The 15,762-nt window shown below is 43.4% G+C and overlaps 2 non-coding genes across 2 annotated transcripts; both read left to right on the top strand.

Moving 5' to 3' along the window:
• The first annotated feature begins 12,730 nt into the window (after positions 1-12,730).
• On the top strand, positions 12,731-12,812 carry trnas-aga (transfer RNA serine (anticodon AGA)). The gene has a single exon. It is a non-coding gene; the product is annotated as a tRNA-Ser (tRNA).
• Positions 12,813-14,997: 2,185 nt separating this feature from the next.
• trnas-aga (transfer RNA serine (anticodon AGA)) lies at positions 14,998-15,079 on the top strand. Its single transcript has one exon. It is a non-coding gene; the product is annotated as a tRNA-Ser (tRNA).
• The last annotated feature ends 683 nt before the right edge of the window (positions 15,080-15,762 follow it).

Below are 15,762 nucleotides of genomic sequence, written 5' to 3'. Positions count from 1 at the left end.
TTCTTCAGGTGTGAGGGCTCCACGGCTGAAATGTTGTGTTTTCTTTCTTCTCTTTTAAGCATGGAATAGACCTATTACTTGTTCCTTTGCAGCCTACGCATGCTGACACAGCTCCCCACCTGAACTGCTTATGATGCCTGGTAGTTTGTGGTACTTGGGTATTGTCTTATGTTTGCTCAAACTGCATATGTGTGATTGCATATTTTTGGGTATTTTCATATGTCAATATTTAATTCACTGACATTCCTGTATGCTTGGAAGAAAGGTAGATTGGATTTGGCACAGGACGCCTGCCCATATTTGTTGATCATTGTTGGGCTGGAAAAACAATGATAAAAAGTGTATGAAAAAAGCTCTCTCCAATATTTCCCTTCTCTTCGCCATGGTTACACTGCCTGTTCTTTCCGTCTTTTGTCCTTCTACAAAGATTCCAGGGCTCTTTTTCCACCATAATATCAGAAGCCAAAAAATAACCATCTAATGTGTAAACAGCATTTGTAATGTTGGTAGCTGGAAGAGGTTAAGTATGTTTGCAAGACCTAGTTGATTACACCAGACTTACTTTGTTGTTGTCAGTTTTTTTTTTCTCTTTTAAAGGCTGTAGGTGGGGTGTGATGGACTGTACCACTATCATAGAAGATTTTTTCAGGACACATCGCAGTTCCATAGTAGAATTTATCAATAGTAGAATTCCATAGGACATTATTTACCAACATATTACCCAGTGTGAGACTCTGCCAGTAAACCTCAGAGCATTGAGTTCTCCACTGATAAAGATGGCTGTCTGAAGTCATGAAATCCACTGCTGGGATGCCTGAGAGACAGTAATTGAATCTTGGCTGGAATTAGGCTTTCTATTAGTGTTGATCTTTGGGAATTATGTGGTAAAAAGGGAAAACTCCTTTACTTTAGTCACTTTGAATGTTCAAATGTACAGAACCTGCAAAACTAAGCAATGAAAAAAATCCATCACCACTCTCATGATAGCATAACTCATAGTCTCTGCTGTTGTGTAACAATACACACTTTCAATTTTCTTATCGCCTGTCTCCAGAGAGAATCTTGTTAGTGCTGATGACCTTGAATTAGACCTTGTTGACTCTGTAAAACAATCTTCCTCTGCTTAGAATTTCACTCAGATTGATTATGTTCTCAGATTATTCCTGGCAGGACTGAGTTTCCAGGAAATGAAAAGTGAAAGAAAAAGTACAGAAGATCAGCCCTTGAATATACAACATTGTGCAGTGAGATTGTTAAATGTATTAGCTGCTATCCCGTGCTAGAGCCTGTCGTGGTAAGCAGTGGATGACAGGATCTAGCATAGATACTAATGAAACACTGTTAATGAAAGATAAAACACTTGAGTCTTATTTTAGTTTTCCATTTCCCTTTCATTTGTGATGTACTGTACAACAGGCCACAGAACATGCACAAAAACAGATATGCACACATTCACACCAGGCAATGACAGTCTGCCCAGTCAGAATCTGAGCTGAGGTATCAGAATTCTGAATTCCCTGAATTCTGTCATGGATCATCCACAATAAGGGCAATGTTTGAACACGAGGATCCCCAGGAGAGAGCCTAGTAACACAAATCTTGGAGCAAAAGCAGATGATTAACTTCATAGTTTGTGTGGTTGAGCCAAAGTTGAGCATGAGGATATGTGAGTCACCATTCTTAGAAATGGATCCAACTTCAGACAGGCGTCAAAAGTAAGAGTATACAGTGCTGGGGCAATGACACTTCAATGATCAGAAGGATAACAAGAGTTTTAATGCATTGAAATTGATTTTCTGGTGATGCACACTGTCATGGAACTATTAATTTTTTAAGGATCACTTACTGACGTCAGACAGCTGCCAATTCTCCAGACTGGAAGGATGAACAGTTTATCCCCCTAGGTACCATATTTCCATATTTCGAAGCATTGGAATAATACATGTCATACAGCAACATAAAAACAGGAAGACAAGTATCACAGCCCCTATAATCGGTGTTAGTAACTTAAAAGAAAAACATTCCCCCTGGCCCAAACAGTGATTCTAACCAGGAGAGAAAAGCCAGTGTATCTTTTATGCCTCTCTCTTTATTCACCTTGTCTTTTAGTTCTTTCAAATGCTGAATAGCGAGCGTAATATTTCCGTAATCATCGTCATTAGCTGGAATATATGTACAACAGGAGTCTCCTACTAAAGCATAGACTCCTCCAGATGCTGCATTTTGAAGGTCCAGCACGAACCTGTTCTGAAGTACCATTAATCTAACTCCCCTTAATTCTTGTTTGATAGCGTCTAAGCCTTCTAACGTGATATTAATAAAAGAGTACATTTCATAAAAAGTCGCATGGGTGAGGCTGTAGAATGAGGCATTAAAGCACATATATAACAAGATGCATTAAATTTCTTTAACTTTACAGTATGATTTATAAATTTATACCACAAATTACTCATATCCCCCTCATTATCAGTTTCATTCAGCCAGTTTGTATACAAAGAGGCTTCGTGTTTAGATTCTTCCTCTTTTGGGGTGGTGACAGGCTTCTACATAAAAAGGAAAAAGGCTGTGCACATCAGTCCCACGCAGGTTATCCCCATCTGTCCTTGTGGAGACATCACTCCTGCGCTTTGCTCAGTTCGTTTGTGACCTTTTTACAGTGGGAAGCATGAATCCAGGGCACCATTTCTGTGACCTTCACAGCAGTGGCAGTGGTCAGCAGCACCTGGTACAGCCCCCTCCACCTGAGTGAACACCATTTCTTTTTCCTGAAGTCTTTCACCAGAATCCAGTCTCCTTATTCACTCATTAGTTCTTACAGCACAGGTAAATCCCTGTGGGCTGGAGCCCAGTATAATCTTAGGCTTTTTTGGTCAACATTGGTCAACAGATTGGTCAACAACTGGGTAATAACTCTTAGAAAAATCTACACATTGTTCCCCTGCCTCAGCTGTGACGTTTTGCAGAACAATTCTAGCTGAAGTTGTAAAATTTCTCTTTGTTCCGTTCCTGCAAAACATCTTATTATGAGCAAACAAACCACAATAATCATTTGCATCTAGGGGAATCACTCCCAAGGGTAACCCCCCTTAAAGCTATATTGTTCTACCCATCAGGTTCTGCCACTAGATAAGAGAACCTTTCCCATGAAATCATTTTTTGACCTTCATGATCCCTTCAGGGTGTACAATTAGCACAGAAGCAGCAGCTTTAGTCCACATGTTTTTCAAACAGGATATTAACGATATGATCATAACGAATAATACCAGACCCACAAATATGTATTGAACCAGAGACCCTCTCCATGTTCCTAGCACAGACTGTAGCCATGTACCAATGCCCCAATCATCTGGATTATAATTATGATATATATTTTTCTTCATCATAGATGTGCTTTGCTAAGTCCTAGCAACCTACAATACTACAATAGAGAATTAGCAAATTCAACAATCCATTCCTCCAGCTAAATTCATCCCTCCCGGAAGTTTCATTGATTGGCCCGTGATGATATCAAACAGGCTGTTACACAGTTCTGTTTGATCCAGCCCGCATCCCATGGCGTTCCTTCAGTCTGATGTCTAGTCGATCTTTCAGAGATCTGTTCCTTCATTCCACTGTTCCAGCAGACTGAGGGTGATCTCAGTCCATCTCACTCCGAACAATGCAGCCACAGCCTGACACACCTTCCCTGTGAAGTGTGTTCCTTGATCATAATACAAGGGGCAGGGCAGTGCCCACCGAGGGCTTATCTCTGTTATCAAGTGATAGACACAGAGGCAGTGGCAGCAACCCACCAGGAAAACAGATTATAAGAGCCCAGGTTTCCCTTTACAATTTTCAATTTCCCAGGTTTGAAAGGTTCCTCAGTAGCAGGCCTTTTGAGCTGTTGCACCCGCACCTGAACTGTAGTTGAGTTCCTTTGATAAACATTACATCCAGATACCACATAAGTGGTTACGGCTTCAAACCCGGTTCTCACCCGGTTTTGGGTAACCGGCACACCATTTGACTCCCACCTGGGTGTCCAACAGAGTGCATTTGTCGGGCTATAAAGGGCATTAGGCTGTGAGGGCATGCAGAGCGTCTGGTGTGCTGTCAGCTCCACACCCCATCATCATGCAGCCCCACAATCTTTTCTAACCATGTCCATTTCTCTGCTTCACAGAGGTCTCAGACTACTGTTCTACAAGTATTGCTCACCTGACAGTTGCATCTGCAAAGTTGTTCCCTCGAGTTACTGGAAACATTTCTTTATTATGTGATTTACACATTACCACAGCTACTTCAGTCAGTAGCTGCAAAGCTTCTAACAGTTCAGAGATAAACCCAGCATTCTTAACTGGAGTCCCTGCTGTGTTGAGAAAATCCCTATTCCTCCACCACCATCCAAAATTGTGGCATGCACCAAATGTATATATAGAGTCTATATACATATGCAGCCATTCAAAACAAGCGGGGTACGCTGCGGTATAACACGGTGGGCGTGTCGCAGTATACCGCATCATACCGGACGCAAATTAGATTATGTTAATAGTATCCGGAATCACCTTGTAAAATCGCCAGGTGGAGCTAATAAAGGTTAACCTCTCCTGTACAGCATTTGAGCTGTCAGCAGAAAACGTCGGTTTTGAATCCTGATCACTGCTGAGGGACAATCTTTATTCAATTAAGAATTTAAGGTGTATACTCTTTAGACTTTAAATTTAAACAGTGTATTACAGCATGTTAATCATTAAACATTAAAAAGGCGGTATATTTTATAAAAGCAAGATTGTTCTGTTGGACAAAAGTACACAACCTACCACCTTTATCATAAATATTTTAATTATGCAGGAATATTTTATGCATCAAAGTCTTTACTGAAGATATTACTAAGAGTATTAATAATGAATGACCTTGGACAAGCTGTAAGCTCAAAGTATTACCCTGGTCCACATTCTTTGTAACCGTCTTTGTAAACGAAAATAGTTTATTTTTTCATTGACAAAAAGTAACACCACAGCATTTAGTTGATCCGATCACGCATTCATTTCTAATCATACAATGTAATTCTTGAGAATCTCCGATTCACCATGCCTTTCACATGCTCATAAACGATTTTAATTTAGGAATATAAACATATTAATGTATGTAAACTGTACTGTATATTGCTGGTCTTGGTAGTTTAAAGAAAAAATACACACCAGTATTCCATTTCTCCCTAAACATTTTAAGCATCAAAGTCTTACATGTTGTTATTTGGGAAACATTTTTACGTGCTCCTTCTGACCATATTAGGATTATATACTTTGTGAAAAGTGATAGTATTTAACCTTTTCTGTGAATTCGCTTGTTATCTAACAAATGCATACTTTTAGAATTTGATTAACAGGGAATATAATATGGAATTGCATATCTAAACAACTTAATAATGATATAATTATAATAATGTACTGTCTGGCGGAATAAACTGAAGAGGTTAGTTAATGCGACACGGAATTATTAAGAATTATCACCTCTTTTTACACTTGAGAACAAATGAGAACATTCCACTCAGTGGGATGTTATCTCAAGCACCTGCTAATTCGTTTTACACCACTGGACGACAGGAGAATGTGACTGTACTGTATCTGTACAGAATGTATCTTTCAATCAATACAGTAATTGATTAAAATCGCAATCGTGCGTTTAATTAAATGCCTTTTTTGATTCACAATCTGAAAATGAAAACAGCGGTAAAGTCACCTTGAATTTAAAAAAAACGATTTTGGCACGCCTGTAGCATTTTCACGAAACCTCCTAAAGTTATGAGAACACTTGCTTTGTGTATAAAGTACATTGTGAATGTTTTCACAGCCTTCACTTTGTTGTTTTTATGCCATTTTTTTGACCACACACAAATATTCCTATGTCCGTATCTTCGCAAGGGAATCAGTGCGAATTTTAATACTAATTAAATGACCGCGGGCACTTTCCACCCCCGCTACATTCTCAGAGTAGAACAGACTAACCTTCTAATGAAAGACGGTCCACCTCCCACGGACAGGAAAAGTGCCCACAGGCACTTAAACTTAATATGGTCAGTAACAGTAAAGAGTAACATGGTCAGAATGTTTAGGGAGAAAGTGGAATACTGGTCTGTATTTTTTCTTTAAACTACCAATACTAGCCATATACAGTCTGTAATGTAGGGATTTCTATATGTCTTTATTTAGTGGTTACATTAGTGAAAAGGCTAAGCTTTTAGCTTCAGTAACGCGTACGTATGGTGTACATGTTTGTTTTGGGTTTTGCTTGTTCACATATCTCCCCTTTTTATAAAACAACGTGGTTGAAAACTGTTCCAGAGACACTGTTGTTTCATCAGTTAAAAGTACATCATGAAATGCCTCTCCCTGTTCAATCTACTGTTAAAAAGAAAAGGAGCATAAAGCGTCTGATGGTCATAAACGATATTCATTTAGGAACAGCATCAGAGATATGTTTTTAACTGCACTGCATCGGAGAGAATACCATAGTGTGTTTTTTTTTTTTACTCCCTGGCGGAAATTGGCTTCCATAAGAATCAATATGGCTCAGAGATTAAATAAAACTTCACTCGCACCAAACAAATGTATATTTCTAATCACAACATGATCGAATTTAAGTCATTTTAATAACAATGAATAGTCACCTATGCGTTACAATATAAACATTTATATTGATTTAAATCGCGTTTAAATCGCCGTTATTTAAAACCCATAAATAAAGCTGATACTGTTTAGACTTTTAATTATTTAAAACTGTATTACAGCAGCACAATGCACAATGCAACGTAAATCGCTATCTTTGTCTTCTGTGTAATAATGTTCACCTCTCTGTCCAGCAAATTAACAATAGTAATAATAATGAACTTTATTGTATATGGCGCCTTTAAAGGTGGCTCCTCAAAGCACTTTACAGGTTAAAAACAATAACAACAATACTGTTTGACTGGGCAAACGATTTTTTTTTAAGAACTACAAAATGAGATATAATGATGTGTTCCGGTTTAGACATAAACGAAGAGCATAACACGTGGGCGGCGTAGCGGTCGGCTCTGGCTTTCCCATCTACTGTATACCGATACGCTGCATACAACCCCCCTCTCTGCGGGAGTTCTGGCTGTGGCGAATTAAACCGGTTTCACAAGTATTTTCAAAGTAGAAGGGGGCGAGATTTCCAGCAAAAGACACCTCCCCCCCTCAAAAACCAAGGAAGTACAGTACTTACTAGTTAAGAAAGCTAGACTCCTCAATGAAATCGCTTTAACATGCTAATGCTTTGGTGTAACAGTCCGGGCGTGGCCAGCTTCTAATGTCAACCTGACTATGGCGAAAGGAACCCTCCTTTCATTGGAAGACTATGAACATATTCTAGCCATAAATGAATTAATAGCAAACATGGTTTACATAAAATACATTTTTCCAAGAAAGTTTAGCCTTTGTTACTAATGAAACCACAAAATAAAGACATAAATATAGAAATCTTAATATTTTTAAAATACATGACTTTGCTAAAATTTATTTGAAAATAAAAACGATTACAAACGCCAGCGGATAGAGAGAACAGGGGAGGGATGTTGGTTTTGCATAAGGGGTGGGGCTATAGAAATGAGGTCTATTTGAGAATGTGGAGTTACATGTTCTGGCTGTTGGTGAATTATCGTTGTTGAGTATGGCGTGTTGAGGTATTGATTTTGTGTAATGCTTTATGTTGAAAATTTAGGTGGATTTTGTTTATAATAACGAGGATAAACTGGGATGGGAGGAGGATTTGGTTTTGCATAAGGGGCGGGAATATGATAATTTGAGGAATTTGAGAGAGATTCACAGAGATTCCCTCTGCTGTGACCCAGGGAACCTGCAGTCAGGTAACATTATTTCTCACAACTACCAGGTATTGAGTGAGATTGACCTGATTGTTCCTGCCTCAACGGCAGGGTTGCCAATACACCCAGTCCCCCAGAAGGGACAGGGAATGAAAGCCAAGCCGGTTTTCTTACAGCCACCAGCTCAGTTTGTCAGTCTGAGTCTGACCAACAGTGGTTCAGCCAGACTGGAGCTGGATGGGCAAGCCACCCGACTGTTAGTGCAGAACATGGAAAAGGGGGGTGTCAGAATCCCCGCCTGCACTGACATGGGCCTGGTGGGTGATGGTGAGTTCGAAGACAGTGAACTAGCTATCCCAGTGCTGGGGCAGCTCCCTGAACCCCTAGAGAGGGAAGGGGGGAGCGAGCAGGTGTCCTACACCCACGTCCAGCGAACGATTGTAAACATGCCGATAGAGGGATTCCTCAATCAGGAAGTGTGCAGGGTGGACCTGAACAGTGAGAATGGAGTAACAATCCCAGATCCCTCAGGTGCTCCAGATAACCACTAAGCCAAGGGTCAGGCATGCTCCACCGCTGCACCACCCCCTGCAGGGTTCCTAGAGCACAGGCATGAACAAATCGAAAAAGCAGATGTCCTGGAAATGGAGGAGCAGCATCAGCAGCTGCGTCAGATCTCCTCAGATTTCCAGGATGTTGGTGCCCAAGATGCCACATGGCATACTGAGAAAGAGACCATGTACATGCTGCGCCAGCTTAGAAAGGGGACAGTCACTCAGAAGGAGATGACTGGGATCAGCCACCCGAAAAGACTTTTGGGAGGACTGATTGCTGCCGCCACTGTTGTGTGTTTGCTATTTCTGGTAGGTTTGTGTGCTACTGGCACTCTCACCCTGACTGCCCCAAGAAGGCAGGTGTCAGAGGTGCCAGAGGGTAGTGACAGACTGTATCAACAGCAGCAAAAGTTGGAAAGCTTAGGGAAAACCCTACAGGCAACTTCCTATGCAACAGGGTTGAATCTTATCCCCCACCTAGTGGACATGATTGTTGGTGTTATACAGTGGGTTTATGCTTGTGTGCAACAGGCCAGAATGTTGACACAAGACCTGTTAAGGGAGCTTAGTGCCACTGTAGCCAGTCTAGCCATAGCACAAATCCTAACCCACTTGATTTCACTCTTCTCAGTAGAGGAGTATGTGACATTAAACCCATTGCTCATAGCTCACCCAGAAGGCAATCCAAGATTGAATTCGGTTCCAAATCTTGAGATGGGTATGGCTACCAAAGCTATCCATTGGCTGTGTCTAACTGATCCACCAATGAAGGGTGTAAAGCTACTAACGAGCAGAGGGAGGTTAATGAACCCCATGAAGAGCAGATGGGAAGTAAATGGCTGGTCAGCACACCACATTTAACTGTCACTATAACTTGTGACAGGCATGATACAGCTACCACAATGCAGCTACCTAACCAACAGTTTCCTGCAAGTTCCCAAGGAGGCCATAGTACAGCATGGTAACTTAACACTGTACGGTCTGCAACCAGACAACATAAGACCAAACTTGAGGTCGTGGATGCCTTCAGGTGCCACACTATTGAATTGGATAGAAATCCAAGAAACAGTAAGCCCTGAAGATGTACAGGTAGTTAGTTTGCTTTAATGGAACAAACCTCCAAACCACCCTGGCAGGTGCCCAACACAGGTGTCATGGTTCATCAGGGGGGCTGGGAACAGGAACCGGTGTTATTGTAACACTGGTGCTGGGAAGCTGGATCATGACTGACAATGTACTCTGAATGCTGTACTCTTACATCAAGATGTACTCCGGGTAGCACGAATGAGTCAAAGGTAGCATTTCAAAAGAAAGGAAGTTACCTCTTCCCCAAATATCTGCCTACAGAGGTATCAGATACTGACAGTGAACTTCCTGATTTGTAATGCCTAGACTGAGATGATGTCTCCTACCTTGTTTATACATACTCCAGATGTTATTCATCCTGTTTGTTCCCAATGCTGGTTCCGGTATGAATTCTCGAGGAGTAATGTGGACATTTAAGGTTAATGTTCTAATGACAAGGGACATCACTTAACTCTGTTTTGTTTTGAAGGCAACAACGCCTCAGGACCTCGTGACCTTCAAAAAGGGGGGATATGTAGAGGCAATGCTTGTTAATAAGACAGAATTAAGTGTTGCTGTGCTTTCCCAAATGAGGCCCCATCTCTCTCTTCATCTCTGTGGCTGCACCACAGAGAAACTATTCATGCAGGCTGATTTAAAGATGTTTTCTTTTGATAAGGGACAGCTCCCAAATGGGGATGCACTTAGCTGAGCCTGGCTATCATGATCAATGGTCATCCATTGGCGCCTATCTGTCTAGGGAGTGCCAGATGGACATCTGGATTGCATTCCTAGGTGTCAGGAGTAAGTGACTCATATCTCACCTTGATCAACCAGTCAGGGATTGGTAGGGCCATGTAACCCATGTGGGACTCTGATGCCCATTAAACTTTCAGCCAATGACAAGCTGAAGTTCCTCCAGGTAAAAACAGGCAACAGAGAGCCTGGAGAAGGAGAACTAGTAGGACTATTCCAGTAGGAGAATTCTAAGGAGAATTCCAGGGGTGCAAGACAAATCCATGGCAGGACGGCCCAGGAGCAGAAGGCTCCCAAGGGCAGGACATTCTCACAGCGCGCCTCTTGACCATCCTGAGACTCAGCCCGGACAACCACGGAACGGCCAGTGCGTCTGAGTGCCAGTACTTTCCTCTGTTCTAAAAGTCGAGAGCGGAGGTTGCCACGAGTAACCAGAGGATCCACCCGAGGTTAGCATCAGCAGCAAACCTCATGAACAGGTCAGAACTGTGGACAGCTGAATCACTATTCAGAACAAGCGCTTCATCAGGAACGAATCGGTCCTCTTCCTGACCTGCTGGGACCCACAGTCATCTTTTCTCCTGTGCACAAACTTTGCTAGTTAAAGCCAACACTAACTAGCCGGTCAGTGAGCATCAGCAGCGCACCGTCGCAAGCAGCACAGCACAGCCTGGCACCTAGCCAGAGAGTGCGGATTGGATAGCAACAGCCTGCAACTGTTCCTTTGTGCCCACAGGAGATCTGAATCCCGAGAGATTGGATGAGTATTCAACTTCACTGCATTACAGCTCGAGAATTCCATTGTTATCCCAACCAGTTGATATCAGTTTAATTCCTAAGAGTTATGTACTTGTTTTGAGTATCTAATGTAGAAGTTGTAATCAAGTTCAATTATGAAACGGTCTAGATGAATGATATACTGAACGTATGTCCTCTTGATATATGTAACTCTTTGTAACTGAATGAATATATACCTTTTGTATTCTGATAACCCTCTCGATAAGATCTGTTAGGTTTACATGCATATTCTATGTATTAATAAATGTATCCTCGTGTATTAGTACCTGTGTGTGTGCGTTGTTTGAGTTATATCGCATAGTTGGATTCTAAAGCCATTAAAATAATTATTTTTGTGACTTACACAAAAATAATTTTTGGCTACAATTAATAATTGTCCCCGTAAATGCCCAAACTCTACAGAACTGGTGCCTCGTGAGAGCACACTACACCAGCTTCCGCGGGCTTGCAATACAATCGGCGAAAGCGAAAGCGAGAGCAAGGTGTTTAAAGACAGATTTTGTCGTGGTGACATCATGGTAGAAAGAAACGAACTTGTTACGTCTCAACAGAAACGCTCTTTAGCTCTTTCGGCTTTATGCAGAGAACAGCGTCTGTCGAGATCACTTTTGAGTCAGCGGGAAACGCCCTGTGCTGTCAGTTTGATTTCATATTGCTCGTAGCGGCGCCCGGCTTTTGTCTGTCAAACGTTAGGTTGCGCTCCTTCATGCTGCATCGTCGGCATGAGTGGAGCTTTTTAAACGTCTGTACTTACTGCGCCCCATAAGAAATCGTTTGTCCCCGTTCAAAAGAGATTGTGCGATGTCCTGCAGCGTTCGCAAAGCAAACCTTTGACAGTTTGAAAAGAGGAATTTATTCTGCTTCCTGTGCGTGCAGTAGTTACAAAGTTGAACGTCTTTACACGATCTGCTGCAGTTTTCAGTGGGCGGGCTTTGTCAGATGGCTTGGAAAAACGCACTGTGTTTCGGCTCGGGAAACATCATGAGCAGCTATACTGTGTATAGCTGACTTTTAACGCATACAGAATTCATTAGAAATCATTGATTTCTCCAATTAACAAGGGTCCCTTAAAGGATGAGTCAAAGTAACGTTTAATCGGATTAGTTTCCTTAGAGCTGGTTCAGAGTTTGCTCAAGAGTGTACCTTTCACAGATGCGCAAAGAAGAATGTTGGGGGTGCACGCTTCAAGGCGCCTTACAGCTATAGGGAGCGATTCGAGATGATTCGTGGCGTGTGCTCGTTCCCATATACCGTACGCCCCGGGGTGCAGTGCTAAGATGACGTACAATACCGCTTGGGCACGTAACGGCGTTATATGCAAGTGCGGGACGTGAGGGTTTTCGTTTGTTCGTTTTGTTTTGCTCTGCTTTGCTTTGTTTTGCTTTCCATCGCGTTGGTAAGAGCGTAAATAAAAAGGCGATTCCTGCGTCTACCACTAATGTAAGAGCTATTTCAAGTGCGACGTGGTGCGGCTTTTCAAATGCTTGTGGGCATTTCTCTGTTGTTGATTCTTTTTTTGTGTGTAACAAAGTGGCATTTTCATGTCCGGACGGGGAGACTTTATCATTCCGACATGAAGCCACCCTTAAGTCCTCTGAGGCGTGTCTGTCTGCAAGGCTTGTATTTTGGAAATGTTTTTTTGAAACGGAGAACGACTTTGAAATAGGCTTCCGCCGGCGCCTCGCGATCCAGGTAAGATTGTATCAAAAACGCAGCCGCGGCGGGGCTTGCTGTAGTCGTGGCCGAGTGGTTAAGGCGATGGACTAGAAATCAATTGGGGTCTCCCCGCGCAGGTTCGAATCCTGCCGACTACGTTGTCCACCTCCTGTCGTTGTGTTCCGGCGCAAGCAAAGAAACGTGCCTCTTTGCTGTTCCTGGTGGTTTTAAAACGCCAAATCGCTTGTACCCGCTGCCTTGGAAATAAATTCTTCAGCGTCTGCGAATGGCATTTTGCAGCTGGAAGCAGATGTCGACGCTTTTTGCACAGAGCACCAAAAAAGCGTCTTTTTTGAAGGCCCAGGCACTGAGCATTGGTGGTTCAGTGGTCGAATTCTTGCCTGCCCCGCTGGAGGCTCGGGTTCGATTCCCGGCCAATGCAGTGGCTTTTGCAGCGAGCGGCTCCATCACTTGCATCCCCTTGCAACTCGCAACTGAAAACCCACTGAAGCTAAGCAGGTGTGAGCCAGGTCAGTACCCGGATGAGGGTGAGCTACAGGGAAAAACAAAGCTTCCAGCTGGAACCGGTGTTAATGGTGCCGGCGGGGGGGCGCTCACCCTGAGGTCTGTGCGGGTCCCAATGCCCCAGTATAGTGACGGATATGCTGTGTTGTAAAAGGGCGCTGTCTTTTGGATGAGATGTAAAACCGAGGTCACAGCGCTCTGTGGTCATTCAAAATGACCACCAAAACCTTTGACAAAAGCTCTTGGTAATTGATGGTCTTCAATAATGCTTCTCCTTTAGGTACATTTTAAATCAGCTGAAAAATGCTGTGAAATGGGGGGGCACTTCAGGCCAGTGTAGGATTTGGGTTACAAGAACCATGAAACTGCACGAGAAAGCCCGTACACTGAATTACACGGCTTTCTATTCAAAGGAGGACAAAAGAAATTCCCTGAGTTCGATTTCTTGCAGCACAGAGAGGAGCACTGTTGTGAGGCCGGTTAGCTCAGTTGGTTCGAGCGTGGTGCTAATAACGCCAAGGTCACAGGCTCGAGCCCCGTACTGGCCAGGTCCTTTTCTCCTCTCTTACCAAAGCTGTTAGGTTCCTTTCCGTGGTGAGAGGGGTTGTCATGCAACGCTGCCACATAGTGCCGACAGACAAGAGTGTTGCAGGAGAAGAGAAAAGTGTTTGAAGATTTAAGAGTGTCTTAGGTGGAGCCAAAATCAAGTGTCACAAATACAAGTGGGAGGATTTCCAATGTTTAATATGGTAAAAATAAGCGGAAGTTATCTGCCGGTCCGGCACAGTCTGCCATGCTTTTGTCATATACTGTAAAGTGGTGTCGAACTGGGTGTCGAACTGGAGCCTCACCATTTGCATATGTGAGGCTCCAGTTATACATCGAGTGTCACATTAAATGACAAAAATGAAGAGAGTTAAAGCAGCTGGAGAGGTTTTCTTACAACTTTTGAGGTGACACAGTTTTGGAAAATGTTTCCTTCACGCTGCACTGTACAACATAGGCAGCCAAGAGTCTCCAAAACAAAACAGAATTGACAGATAGGAGAAAATTCCCACTCATCCTGAAGTTCCCAAAATCCAGCACTGAGCGTAAACAAAGTGCCTAAGTAGCGTGGGAATGCTAACCCTAACCCTAGCTGGAGTTTGAGTAATCCAGCACTGAGCGTAAAAAGATGAGTCAAAGTAACGTCTAATCGGATTAGTTTCCTTAGAGCTGGTTCAGAGTCTGCTCAAGAGTTTACCTTTCACACATGCGCAAAGAAGAATGTTGGGGGTGCACGCTTCAAGGCGCCTTACAGCTGTAGGGAGTGATTCGAGACGATTCGTGGCGTGTGCTCGTTCCCATATACCGTACGCCCCGGGGTGCAGTGCTAGGATGATGTACAATACCGCTTGGGCACGTAACGGCGTTATACGCAAGGTTTTCGTTTGTTCGTTTTGTTTTGCTCTGCTTTGCTTTGTTTTGCTTTCCATCGCGTTGGTAAGAGCGTAAATAAAAAGGCGATTCCTGCGTCTACCACTAATGTAAGAGCTATTTCAAGTGCGACGTGGTGCGGCTTTTCAAATGCTTGTGGGCATTTCTCTGTTGTTGATTCTTTTTTTGTGTGTAACAAAGTGGCATTTTCATGTCCGGACGGGGAGACTTTATCATTCCGACATGAAGCCACCCTTAAGTCCTCTGAGGCGTGTCTGTCTGCAAGGCTTGTATTTTGGAAATGTTTTTATGAAACGGAGAACGACTTTGAAATAGGCTTCCGCCGGCACCTCGCGATCCAGGTAAGATTGTAGCAAGAACGCAGCGGCAGTGGGGCTTGCTGTAGTCGTGGCCGAGTGGTTAAGGCGATGGACTAGAAATCAATTGGGGTCTCCCCGCGCAGGTTCGAATCCTGCCGACTACGTTATCCGCCTCCAGTCGGTGTGTTTCGGCGCAAGCAAAGAAGCGTGCCTCTTTGCTGTTCCTGGTGGTTTTAAAACGCCCAATCGCTTGTACCCGCTGCCTTGGAAATAAGTTCTTTAGCGTCCGCGAATGGCATTTTGCAGCTGGAAGCATATGTCGACGCGTTTTGCACAGACCACCCAAAAAGCGTCTTTTTTGAAGGCCCAGGCACTGAGCATTGGTGGTTCAGTGGTAGAATTCTCGCCTGCCACGCGGGAAGCTTGGGTTCGATTCCCGGCCAATGCAGTGGCTTTTGCTGCGAGCGGCTCCATCACTTGCATCCCCTTGCAACTCGCAACTCAAAAAACCCACTGAAGCTAAGCAGGTGTGAGCCAGGTCAGTACCCGGATGAGGGTGAGCTACAGGGGAAAACAAAGCTTCCAGCTGGAAGCGATGTTAATGGTGCCGGCGGTGGGGCGCTCACCCTGAGGTCTGTGCGGGTCCCAATGCCCCAGTATAGTGACGGAGATGCTGTGTTGTAAAAGGGCGCTGTCTTTTGGATGAGATGTAAAACCGAGGTCACAGCGCTCTGTGGTCATTCAAAATGACCACCAAAACCTTTGACAAAAGCTCTTGGTAATTGATGGTCTTCAATAATGCTTCTCCTTTAGGTACATTTTAAATCAGCTGAAAAATGCTGTGAAA

This window comes from Lepisosteus oculatus, unplaced genomic scaffold (assembly GCF_040954835.1).
Source record: "Lepisosteus oculatus isolate fLepOcu1 unplaced genomic scaffold, fLepOcu1.hap2 HAP2_SCAFFOLD_87, whole genome shotgun sequence".
In the NCBI taxonomy this organism is placed as follows: domain Eukaryota; kingdom Metazoa; phylum Chordata; class Actinopteri; order Semionotiformes; family Lepisosteidae; genus Lepisosteus; species Lepisosteus oculatus.
Note: the sequence above shows the minus strand (reverse complement) of the source record. Positions and strands in the feature narration are given on the sequence as shown.